The 12,551-nt window shown below is 38.9% G+C and overlaps 1 protein-coding gene across 12 annotated transcripts in view; it reads left to right on the top strand.

Moving 5' to 3' along the window:
- Positions 1 to 12,551, top strand: part of THOC2 (THO complex subunit 2) — a 132,424-nt gene that overhangs the window by 66,000 nt on the left and 53,873 nt on the right. The window lies entirely within an intron of this gene.

Below are 12,551 nucleotides of genomic sequence, written 5' to 3'. Positions count from 1 at the left end.
TCTTTAGAAATAAAAATATGAACCTCAGTTAATAAAGGGTTATGTTGAGTGAGGTTTGTGGAAAATTCCAGTGTGTCCTAACCATATACAGTCACGTGTTGCTTAATGACAGGTGAGAAATGCATCATTAGGTGATTCGTCATTGTGCAAACGTCAGAGAGTGTACTTCTACAAGCCTAGATGGTGTGACCTACTACATAACCTAGGCTATATGGTATGACCTGTTACTCCTAGGCTACAAATCTGTACAGAATGTTACCATACTGAATACTATGGGCAGTTGTAATACACTGTTAAGTATTTGTGTATCTGAACATATCTAAACATATAAAAGGTAATACCTTGCACTAAGTTGTTAGGACAACCATGATATCACTAGGCAATAGGAATTTTTTAGCTCTAGTATAGTATTATATGACCCTGGTCGTATATGTGGTCCATCAGCCGAAACATTGTTAAATGGTGCATAACTGTATATATTAATATAACCCAAATCTAGCTAGATTATTAGTTAAGTCCCTCACATGGGAAAATGTACTTCAGACAAGTGGCCGCTTTTTGAATTCCCTTATAATTAGTGGTTACCTTGCATTCTTTTCCTCTGCTTACCATCTAGTCATTTTCTTGAGTGTAGTTTTCAATCATTGCTGCTATGTGTAAGAAGTCTTTTCAGCCTCAGACTGTTGAGGACCCATTTTTTTTTTTTTTTTAGTAAGATTTTTATTGAAATAAAACATACATATGGAAAAATACAGCTCAGTGACTTTCCCTAAACTAAGCACCCATATGTCCACTACCCAAATCAAAAAATAGAATAGTACCTGCAACCTAGAGTCTTTCTCATACTCCATTCTAGTTATTATCCTAACGTAAACATTTATGCTTTTTTAAAAAATCAACTTTGAGGTATAATTTAAATACAGTAAACTTCTACAATTTTAAGTGTACAATTCGATGAGTTTTGACAAATGCATACAGTTGTATATTCACCACTACAATCATGATATAGAAGTTCCCTCCTTCCATTGCTGTTCCTGGCAACCTCTGATAGGCTTTCCATCACTATAGTTTTGCTTTTTCTACATCTTAATTAATAAATGGAATCATATGGTATATACTCTTCTCTGTCTAGTTTCTTCCATTTAAGCTTTCGAGATTTATCCAAGTTGCATGTGTCAGTAGTTTCCTTTATTGCTGAGTGATATTTTATTACATAGATGTACCGGAGTGTAGCCACCAGTTGATGGGCATTTGGGTTGTTTCTACTTGGAGGCTATTGTAGCGCTGCTTTCAATATTCTTGCACAAGCCTTTTGGGAGGCATGTGTTTTTGTGTCTCTAGGAGTGGGATTGATGGGTCATATGAGTAACTATATGTTTAATTTCATAAAAAATTACCAAACTGTTTCAAAGCGTCTGTACCATTTTGCATTCCTAAGAGCTGTTGTATGAGACTTCTAATTGTTCCACATTCCCACCAACACCTGGTGTTGTCACTCTTTTAAATTTTAGTCATTCTAGTGGGTATGTAGTGGTGTCTCGCTGAACTTTTAATTTCGTTCCGGTGACTAGGGATGTTGATCATCTTTTCATGTGCTTATTTGCCATTTATAGTTATCTTTAGTGAAATGTCTGTTCATGTCTCTTGCACATTTTTAAGTTGGATTATTTGTCTTTTTATTATTGAGTTGTAAGAGTTCTTTATTCTGGATGCAAGGCCTTACCAGACATGTGATATTTGGAAATTTTTTTCTTAGTCTGATTTGCCTTTTCATTTTGTTAACTATTTTTTAACAGCAAAAAAATTTTAACGTTTGATTAATTCCAATTTAGTAGTATTTTTCTTTTATGGTTTGCTTTTCATGCTCTAAGAAATCTTTGCCCAGCCCAAGGTTTTAAAGCTGAAAAGAATTATACATAGTTTCTTTAAAGTTGTGAAACATGACAACTGAAAAAACACCTAGACGTTGTTAAAAAGCACAAATGCAGGGTGTCTTCAGTGTTTGGTGATTATATCTAATTTGAATTTTCGACAACAGTAACTGTATAGAAATACTAATGGCTATTGTATATTAATTTCTTGACATCTGAAATATTTGACTTGCCTTTTTATACTTAGCTGGTAGTTTTTTTTGTTTGTTTTTGAGATAGGGTTGCACTTTGTCATGAAGGCTGGAGTGTAAGTGGCACCACCATGGCTCACTGCAGCCTTGATCTCTCACGCTGAAGGGATCTTCCTGCCTCAGCAGCCCAAGTAGCTAGGACCACAGGTGCATGCTGCCATGCCTGGCTAATTTTTAAAAATATTTGTAGAGACAAAGTCTCTCTATGTTGCCTAGGTAGGTTGTTTTTAGTGCCCACAAATTTAAATTATGTAAAGGTACTCTAAAGAAATCTGTTAAGTAGTTAATTATTACTATATATATTGCTTATTATGTAATATTCATATGAAATGAAAGTATATCATTTCTAAATGTTGGGAACATTCTAAGTCCTCTGTTCTAGCTATTTTGAAATATACAATACATTGTTGACTGTAGTCACCCTACTCTGCTATTGAACATGGGAATTCATTCCGTTAATCTAACTGCATATTTGTACCTATTAATCAACGTCTGTTTATTCCCCCTCACCCCCAGCCTCTGTTATCTGTCATTCTAGCCTCTCCCTCCATGAGACCACCTTTTTTTTTTTGTTTTGTTTTGTTTTTGAGATGGAGTTTTGCTCTTGTCGCCCAGGCTGGAGTGCAGTGGTGCGATCTTGGCTCACTGCAACCTCCGCCTCCTGGGTTCAAGTAATTTTCCTGCTTCAGCCTCCCGAGTAGCTGGGATTACAGGTGCCCGCCACCAAGCCCAACTAGTTTTTGTATTTTTAGTAAAGACGGGGTTTCACCATGTTTGCCAGGCTGGTCTCGAACTCCTGACCTCAGGTGATCTGACCTTCTTAGCATCCCAAAATGCTGGGATTACAGGCGTGAATCACTGTGCCCAGTCATGAGACCACTTTTTTAGCTTTCACATGAGTGAAAACATATGATATTTGTCTTTCTGTGCCTGGCTTATTTCACTTAACATAAAGACCTCTAGTTCCATCAACATTGCTGCAAATGATATGATTTCATTCTTTTTTTATGGCTGAATAGTATTCCATTGTGTATATATACATCACATTTTATTCATTCATCAATTGATGGGCACTTAATAGGTTGATTCCATAACTTTGCTGTTGTGAGTAGTATTGCAGTAAACATGAGGATACAGGTATCCTTTTGATATATTGATTACTTTTCCTTTTGATAAATACCTGGTAATGGGATTGCTTGTAACAAATTATCACATATACCCCACAAATATGTACAAATATTTGTACCAATAAAAAAATTTAAAGAAATTTAGGAAATATAGTAATGTTTCACTCTTGATTTTTATTATCTGAAAAGGATGATTCATGTTAGCTAGTGCCTGCTCAAGAAACAGAAGGGCTGTATTTTTTCCAGTGCATCATATCAGATGCACATGAAGTCACTTTGTTCCATTGCTAGTGATGTTAACTTTATCATTTGGTTAAGGTGATCTCTGCCAGGTTTCTCCACTATACAGTTACTGTTTTTTCCCTTTGTTATTAAGATACGTCTTGCGGGAAGATATAATACTTTGAGACTATATAAACAGCCTGTTTCTCCTCATACTTTCACCTACCTAATGCTGCTCTTTTTACTTGAAAATTTTAATGTTCAGGTCTCTTGTTCTGAAATTCTTTGTTTGGTTACAAGTATGAAACTTGTGAGCAGGAGACCAAACCTCCAACTCATGGAAGTCCTGTACATAACCATATACAATATTATTACCAAGATACACACTTGGTAGAGCTGTCACACTTCCCCTCTTGCCTTCTCCATTGCATTCATCCTGTACACCCATTCTGCCCTAGTTGTGCCAGGTTCCTGCATTAACTCCAGTCTATTCTTGCAGAGATGAAGGGCAGAAGGGAAGAGAAAAATGTTAATTTTGACCATAGAGACCAGTGTAAGAAGAAATCTGCATTTTCTCATTACTAAGTTTGTGATGGAAAAGTAAATATTTACAGTTATCTGAGTTAGAATTTTGATCTGTTCTTACCCATAAAAGATTTTGCTGTGACAAATCATTTGTTCTGCGTTTAAAAGGGTTTTGTTGTCTAGCTTGGAATTCAAGCAGGATTTTTAAGATTGCTTCTAAAGGGTGAATATGACCTTAGTTCCAAATAATTTATTTACAATTACACTTCTTTAACAAATCTCATTTATAAGCTTAGGGTTGCTTTTATATACAAATTAGGCATTTTTTTTTTTTTTTGAGACGGAGTCTCGCTCTGTAGCCCAGGCTGGAGTGCAGTGGCCGGATCTCAGCTCACTGCAAGCTCCGCCTCCCGGGTTCACGCCATTCTCCGGCCTCAGCCTCCCGAGTAGCTGGTACTACAGGCGCCCGCCACCTCGCCCGGCTAGTTTTTTGTATTTCTTAGTAGAGACGGGGTTTCACCATGTTACCCAGGATGGTCTCGATCTCCTGACCTCGTGATCCACCCGTCTCGGCCTCCCAAAGTGCTGGGATTACAGGCTTGAGCCACCGCGCCCGGCCCAAATTAGGCATATTTTTAAAAAGAGGCTTATATACTTATACCGGATATCACTTAACAGAATTATCTTCTAGCCCTATAGTTATTTGTAATTTATTTCTCTGATTATGTGTATATATGTTTCTTAAATTTGAGGTATGTAGTATATAGGACTAACTCCTAGTACAGTGATTCTCAAGCTTCAGCATGCATCGTAATCATCCAGAGGACTTGTTTTTGTTTGTTTGTTTGTTTTGAGACATTCCAGCTCTGTCGCCAGGCTGGAATGTGGTGGCACAACCTCGGCTCACTACAACCTCCACCTCCCGGGTTCAAGCTGTTCTCCTGCCTTAGCCTCCCAAGTAGGTGGGACTACAGGCATGCGCCACCACACCCAGCTAATTTTTGTACTTTAGGACGGGGTTTCACCATGTTGGCCAGAATGGTCTCGATCTCTTGACCTCGTGATCCGCCTGCCTCGGCCTCCCAAAGTGCTGGGATTGCAGGCGTGAGCCACTGCGCCCGGCCGAGGACTTGTTAAAATAGATTGTTGGGCCCCATCCTTGGAGTTTTTGATTCAGTAGGTCTTGAGATGAGACCTTAGAATCTGCATTTCTAGTAAGTTCTTCTGTGATATTGATGCTCCCGGCCCAAAGACCAAACTTTGAGGATTCTTGTTCTAGTCTTAAGCGGTGGAGGAGTTTGGTGGCTCTAGAATTGTTTCATATAAAATGACACATTTTGCTATAATAACATTTTCTTTAATTGTAGAGCACTAACATGCTCATCTGACATACTCAAATGTTTTTGATAGCACCTATACACTTTTTAGACTTTATTTTTTAGAGCAATTTTAAGTTCACAGCAAAATCCAGAGGAAGGCACAGAGATTTGTTATATGCCACCTGTCCCCATATGTGCATAGCCTCCCTTGTAATCAACATCTCCCACCAGAGTGGTACATTTGTTACAGGGATGAACCCACATTGACACATCAAAGTCCATAGTTTACATCAGGATTTGCTTTGTGTTGTACATACTAGGGATCTCGTCAAATGTATAGAATATTATCACTGCCCTAAAAAATCCTCTGTGCTCTGCTCATTTATCCCTCTCTCCCCACAACCCCTGGCAACCACTGGGCTTTTCATTGTCTGCATGGTTTTGCCTTTTTCAGAAAGGCATATAGTTGGAATCATACGGTATGTAGCCTTTTCAGATTGTTTTCTTTCACTTAGTAAAATTATACACATTTAGGTTTCCTCTATGTCTTTTCGTGGCTTGATAGCTCATTTCTTTTTAGCACTGAATAATATTTCATTGTCTGGATGTATCACAGTTTATCCACTCACCTACTGAAGGACATGTTGGTTGCTTCCAAGTTGTGGCAATCAAGAATAAAGCTGCTGTAAGCATCTTTGTACAAGTTTTTGTGTGGACCTAGGTTTTTGATCTGCTCTGACAATCTATGTATTTTAATTGGTGCGTTTACACTGTCAGTGTTCGAAGTAATTGATGTATTTGGATTAATATTAGTATCTACCATTTTTCTTACTGTTTTCTAGTTTTTGCCCCTGTTTTTTGTTCCTGTTTTTGTCTTCCGCTCTTTTCCTGCCCTTTCTGGCTTTTTTTTGGTTAAGTTTTTTAGTGATTACCCCACAGTCTGCAATGTACATTTACAATTGATCCAAGTCCACTTTCAAACACACTATTTTGCCTCATGGGTAGTGTGAGTACCTTACAATAACAGCATAATCCTAATTCTTTCCTCCCGACATCACTGAAGTCATTCATTTGCTTACACACACACACACACACACACACACACACACACGCACGCATGCATATGCATATGTAATCAAATACATTGTTGCTATTCTTTTGAACAAACCATTATTTTTGTTATATTAGTTAAGCATAAGAAAAATAAACATTCTTATTTTACCTTCACTTAATCTTACTTCAGTGTTTCTTTTTTTGTTTGCTTATATGTGTCCAAGTTTCTGACCTATATTATTTTCTTTCTGTCTAAAGAACTTACTTAGTATTTCTCAGGTCTACTGGCAACAAATTCCCTCAGTTTTTGTCTGAGAAAGTCTTTATTTCTCCTTTACATTTAAAGTATAATTTCACAGGGTCCAGAATTCTAGGTTTTTTTTTTTTGTTGTTTTTTTAATCTTAACACGTTAAATCTTTCACTCCACTCTTGCTTAGTTTCTGAGGAGAAATGTGTTGGAGTTCTTACCCTTGCTTCTCTATAAGCAAGGTGTTCTCCCCCGCACCCAGCTTCTTTTAGGATTTTTTTCTTTTTCTTTGATTTTCTGTAGTTATAACATGATATGCCTAGGTGTAGTTTGTTTTGTTTTATTATTTATTTATTTATTTTTTGCATCTGTCTTGCTTGGTGTTCTCTGAGTTTCCTGCATCTGTGGTTTGGTGCCTGATACTAGTTTGGGGGAAATTCTGTCATCATTGCTTCAAATATTTCTTCTCTTCCTTCCTCTCTTCTGCTATTTCCATTATGCATATGTTACAGTTTTGTAGTCCTACGGTTCTTGGATATTCTGTTCTGCCTTTTATGAGCCTTTTTTCTCTTTGCTTTTCAATTTTGCAGGCTTCTATGGAGATATCCTCAAGCTTAGAAATTTTTCCTCCTCAGCTGTGTTATTTCCTAGTAAGACCATCAAAGGCATTCTTCATTCTGTTACAGTGTTTCTGATCTGTAGGATTTCTTTTTGATTTTTTCCTTAAAATTTCCATATTTCTGCTTATATTGCCCCCTGCCCTTTTTTTTTTGAGGTGGAATTTTGCTTTTGTTACCCAGGCTGGAGTGCAATGGCATGATCTTGGCTAACTGCAACCTCCACCCCCAGGTTCAAGCAGATTTCCTGCCTCAGCCTCCCTACTAACTGGGACTATAGGCATGCACCACCACACCCAGCTAATTTTTCTATTTTTAGTAGAGATGGGGTTTCGCCTTGTTGGCCAGGCTAGTTTTGAACTCCTGACCTTAGGTGATCCGCCCACCTCAGCCTCCCAAAGTGCTGGGATTACAGGCGTGAGCCACCACGACTGACTCCCCACCTTTTGTTTTTTTGAGACAGAGTTTTGCTCTGTCACCTAGGCTGGAGTACAATGGCATGACCTTGGCTCACTGCAACCTCTGCCTTCTGGGTTCAAGCAATTCTCATGCCTCAGCCTCCTGAGTAGCTGTGATTACAGGCACGTGCCACCATGCCTGGCTAAATTTTTGTATTTTTAGTAGAGACGGGGTTTCGCCATGTTGGCTAGGTTGGTCTAGAACTCCTGGCCTCGAGTGATTCACCTGCCTCGGCCTCCCAAAGTGCTGAGATTACAGGTGTCAAACACCGTACCCAGCCAGTCACAGAATCTTGTTTGTCTTTTTTCCCTCCTAGAAGTAAATAGCATAAGTTCCTGTCTCTCTCTCTCTCTCTCTCTTTTTTTTAGATGGGGTCTCGCTCTTGTTGCCCAGGCTGGAGTGCAGTGGCACGATCTCTGCTCACTGCAGCCTCTGCCTCCCGGGTTCAAGCTATTCTTCTAATTCAGCCTCCTGAGTAGCTGGGATTACAGGCGTCCGCCACCACACCCGGCTAATTTTTGTACTTTTAGTACAGATGAGGTTTCTCCATGTTGGCCAGGCTGGTCTGGAACTCCTGACCTCAGATGATCTGCCCACCTCGGCCTCCCAAAGTGCTGGGATTACAGGCATGAGCCACCGTGCCCAGCCGTAAGTTCCTTTTTTTTTTGAGACAGAGTCTTGCTCTGTCACCAGGCTAGAGTGCAGTGGTGCAAGCTCAGTTCACTGCAACCTCTGCCTCCCGGGTTCAAGCGATTCTTATAAATAAAATACATTTTATTTATTGTGTTAGGAATTGGGGTAGAGAGATTCTGTGTTTATGTTTTACTCTGCCATTGTAATTCATTTGTCTAGAAAGACTATGTGGCTATTTCATATGTTGGCCCTTGGTAAAAGCCAAAGTGTTCTAAATTGATTTACAAATAAAGCTTAGTAAAACCTGAAATTAGGCAGGCAGAATATACCCCAGACTGGGTATTAGATGACATTAGGAAATAGGTGAGATAGTGATCTTGTGGTAATGTGGAGGCATGTCCTTATTCTTAGGAGACATCCTGCATTATTTTGAGAAAAGTGTCATGCCTGCAAATTTTTTTGGTCTGCCAAAAAAAGGGCAAAATGTTAACTGTTGAACTTAGAAGGTAGGTATATATAGGTGTTTAGTATACTATCCTTTCAGTTTTTATGTAAATTTGAAATTTTTCGTAATAAAAATTTGGATTGGTAGGAGGAGAATGTACCTTAGACCAGTAGTTTCAAAACTGTAGTTTATAAAATAAATGCTTTAGAACTTTGAGGCTGATGTTTACTACTTTTTGTTTTTTTGTCAGCTATTACAGGAGGGGGAGTCTGTGATTCTGCTTCATTCCACTTATTTGTTTTCAAAATTGAAAATCTGTCTTGGTTATGTAGCTTAAAACCCAAGATTCTTCATAGAGTAGTTTTAAGAAATAAATGCGAAGATTTTAGTCTGTACATGGCACACAGTGAGTACTAAATAAATTGTAGTAAGAATGAGAAGAAGGGGGAAGTTGAAAATAGTGTTTTAATTCACACAGACAGCTTCAGGTTCCAGTCTTTTCAAAAATCTTGTGTTTTTTTCCTCTCTTCTGAGACATAGTTCTGAGTAGTGTTTGAAATGTTTAAGGGGCAGAGATACTCAAACTAAGTCGTTATTAATAAAAAATTATCTAGTTATGTCTACAACTTTTCCATTTATTCCATGACTCTCCAAAAACCCTCCTCCTAATAAACCTATAAACCTATATATTTTTTGTGAGTCCTGTACAGTTATGCAGCTGGATCAGCTACTGTGTCTTTATAGGGCAATTTTGGAACTTGTTTTGGGCCATTCAGCTAATGGCCTATATGGGCGTAATTGTGTCTAGTTTTATTAAACCTTTTTTTTTTTTTTTTTTTTTTGAGACGGAGTCTAGCTCTGTCGCCCAGGCTGGAGTGCAGTGGCACAATCTTGGCTCACCGTAACCTCTGCCTCCCAGGTTCACGCGATTCTCCTGCCTCAGCCTCCTGAGTAGCTGGGATTACAGGCGCGTGCCACCATGCCCGGCTAATCTTTGTCTTTTTTTTTTAGTAGAGAAGGGTTTTCACCATGTTGGTCAGGCTGGTCATGAACTCCTGACCTTGTGATCTGCCCGTCTCAGCCTCCCAAAGTGCTGGGGTTACAGGCGTGAGCCACTGCGCCCTGCCTATTCAAACTTAAAAATTCAGTTGCTCACAGGCAAGTATAGTTTTTTTTTTTTTTTTTTTAAATTATACTTTAAGTTCTGGGATACATGTGCAGAACATGCAAGTTTGTTACATAGGTATACACGTGCCATGGTGGTTTGCTGCACCCATCAACCTGTCATCTACATTAGGTATTTCTCCTAATGCTATCCCTCCCCTAGCCCCCCACCCCGTTACAGGCCCCTGTGTGTGATGTTCCCCTCCCTGTGTCCTTGTGTTCTCATTGTTCAACTCCCACTTATGAGTGAGAACATGTGGTATTTGGTTTTCTGTTCCTGTGTTAGTTTGCTGAGAATGATGGTTTCCAGCGTCATCCACGTCCCTGCAAAGGACATGCACTCATCCGTTTTTATGGCTGCATAATATTCCATGGTGTATATGTGACACATTTTCTTTATCCAATCTATCGTTGATGGGCATTGGGTAGGTTCCAAGTCTTTGCTGTTGTGAAGTGTGCTGCAATAAACATACATGTGCATGTGTCTTTATAGTAGAATGATTTATAATCCTTTGGGTATATACCCAGTAATGGGATTGCTGGGTCAAATGGTATTTCTGGTTCTAGATCCTTGAGGAATCGCCACAGTCTTCCACAATGGTTGAACTAATTTACAACAGTGTAAAAGCATTCCTGTTTCTCCACATCCTCTCCAGCATCTGTTGTTTCCTGACTTTTTAATTATCACCATTCTAACTGGCGTGAGATGGTATCTCCTTGTGGTTTTGATTTGTATTCCTCTGATGACCAGTGATGATGAGCATTTTTTCATATGTTTTTTGGCTGCATAAATGTCTTCTTTTGAGAAGTGTCTGTTCATATCATTTGCCCGCTTTTTGATGGGGTTGTTTTTTTCTTGTAAATTTGTTCATTCTAGATTCTGGATATTAGCCCTTTGTCAGATGGATAGATTACAAAAATTTTCTCCCATTCTGTAGGTTGCCTGTTCACTCTGATGATAGTTTCTTTTGCTGTGCAGAAGCTCTTTAGTTTAATTAGATGCCACTTGTCAATTTTGGCTTTTGTTGCCATTGCTTTTGGTGTTTTAGTCATGAAGTCTTTGCCCATGCCTTTGTCCTAAATAGTATTGCCTAAGTTTTCTTCTAGGGCTTTTCTGGTTTTAGGTCTTACGTTTAAGTCTTTTAATCCATCTTGAGTTAATTGTTGTACACAGTGTATGGAAGGGGTACAGTTTCAGTTTTCTGCATATGGCTAGCCAGTTTTCCCAACACCATTTGTTAAATAGGGGATCCTTTCCCCATTGCTTGTTTTTGTTAGGTTTGTCAAAGATCAGATGTTTGTAGATGTGTGGCGTTATTTCTGAGGCCTCTGTTCTGTTCCATTGGTCTATGTATCTGTTTTGGTACCAGTACCATGCTGTTTTTGTTACTGTAGCCTTGTAATATAGTTTGAAGTCAGGTAGCATGATGCCTCCAACTTTTTTCTTTTTGCTTAGGATTGTCTTGGGTATATGAGCTCTTTTTTGGTTCCATATGAAATTTAAAGTTTTTTCTGACTCTGTGAAAAAAAGTCACTGGTAGCTTGATGGGGATAGCACTGAATCTGTAAATTACTTTGGGTGGTGTGGCCATTTTCACAATATTAATTCTTCCTATCCATGAGCATGGAATGTTTTTCCATTTGCTTGTGTCCTCTCTTATTTCCTTGAGCAGTAGTTTGTAGTTTTCCTTGAGGAGGTCCTTCACATCCCTTGTAAGCTGTATTCCTAGGTATTTTATTCTCTCTTTAGCAATTGTGAATGGGAGTTCACTCATGATTTGGCTCTCTATTATTGGTGTATAGAAATGCTTTTGATTTTTGCACATTGATTTTGTATCCTGAGTCTTTGCTGAAGTTACTTATCAGCTTAAGGAGATTTTGGGCTGAGACGATGGGGTTTTCTAAATATACGATCATGACATCTGCAAACAGAGACAATTTGACTTCCTCTCTTCCTATTTCAGTACACTTTATTCTTTCTCTTGGCTGACTGCCCTGACTAGAACTTCCAATACTTTGTTGAATAGGATTGGTGAGAGAGGGCATCCCTGTCTTGCGCTGGTTTTCAAAGGGAATGCTTCCAGCTTTTGCCCACTCAATATGATATTGGCTGTGGGTTTGTCATAAATAGCTCTTATTATTTTGAGATATGTTCCACTGATACCTAGTTTATTGAGAGTTTTTAGCATGAAGGGGTGTTGTATTTTATCGAAGGCCTTTTCTGCATCTATTGAGATAATCATGTAGTTTTTGTCATTGGTTCTGTTTATGTGATGGATTACGTTTACTGATTTATGTATGTTGAACCAGCCTTGCATCCCAGGGATGAAGCTGACTTGATTGTGGTGGATAAGCTTTTTGATGTGCTGCTGGATTCGGTTTGCCAGTATTTTATTGAGGATTTTTGCATATATGTTCATCAGGGATGTCGGCCTGAAATTTTCTTTTTTTGTTGTGTCTTTGCCAGGTTTTGGTATCAGGATGATGCTGGCCTCGTAAAATGAGTTAGGGAGGAGTCCCTCTTTTTCTGTTGTTTGGAATGGTTTCAGAGAGAATGGTACCAGTTCTTCTTTGTACCTCTGGTAGAATTTGGCTGTGAGTCTGTGTGGTCCTGGGC

Source organism: Macaca mulatta, chromosome X, assembly GCF_049350105.2.
Source record: "Macaca mulatta isolate MMU2019108-1 chromosome X, T2T-MMU8v2.0, whole genome shotgun sequence".
NCBI lineage: Eukaryota > Metazoa > Chordata > Mammalia > Primates > Cercopithecidae > Macaca > Macaca mulatta.
The sequence above is the reverse complement of the archived record's forward strand: the minus strand, read 5'-3'. Positions and strand labels throughout refer to the sequence as shown.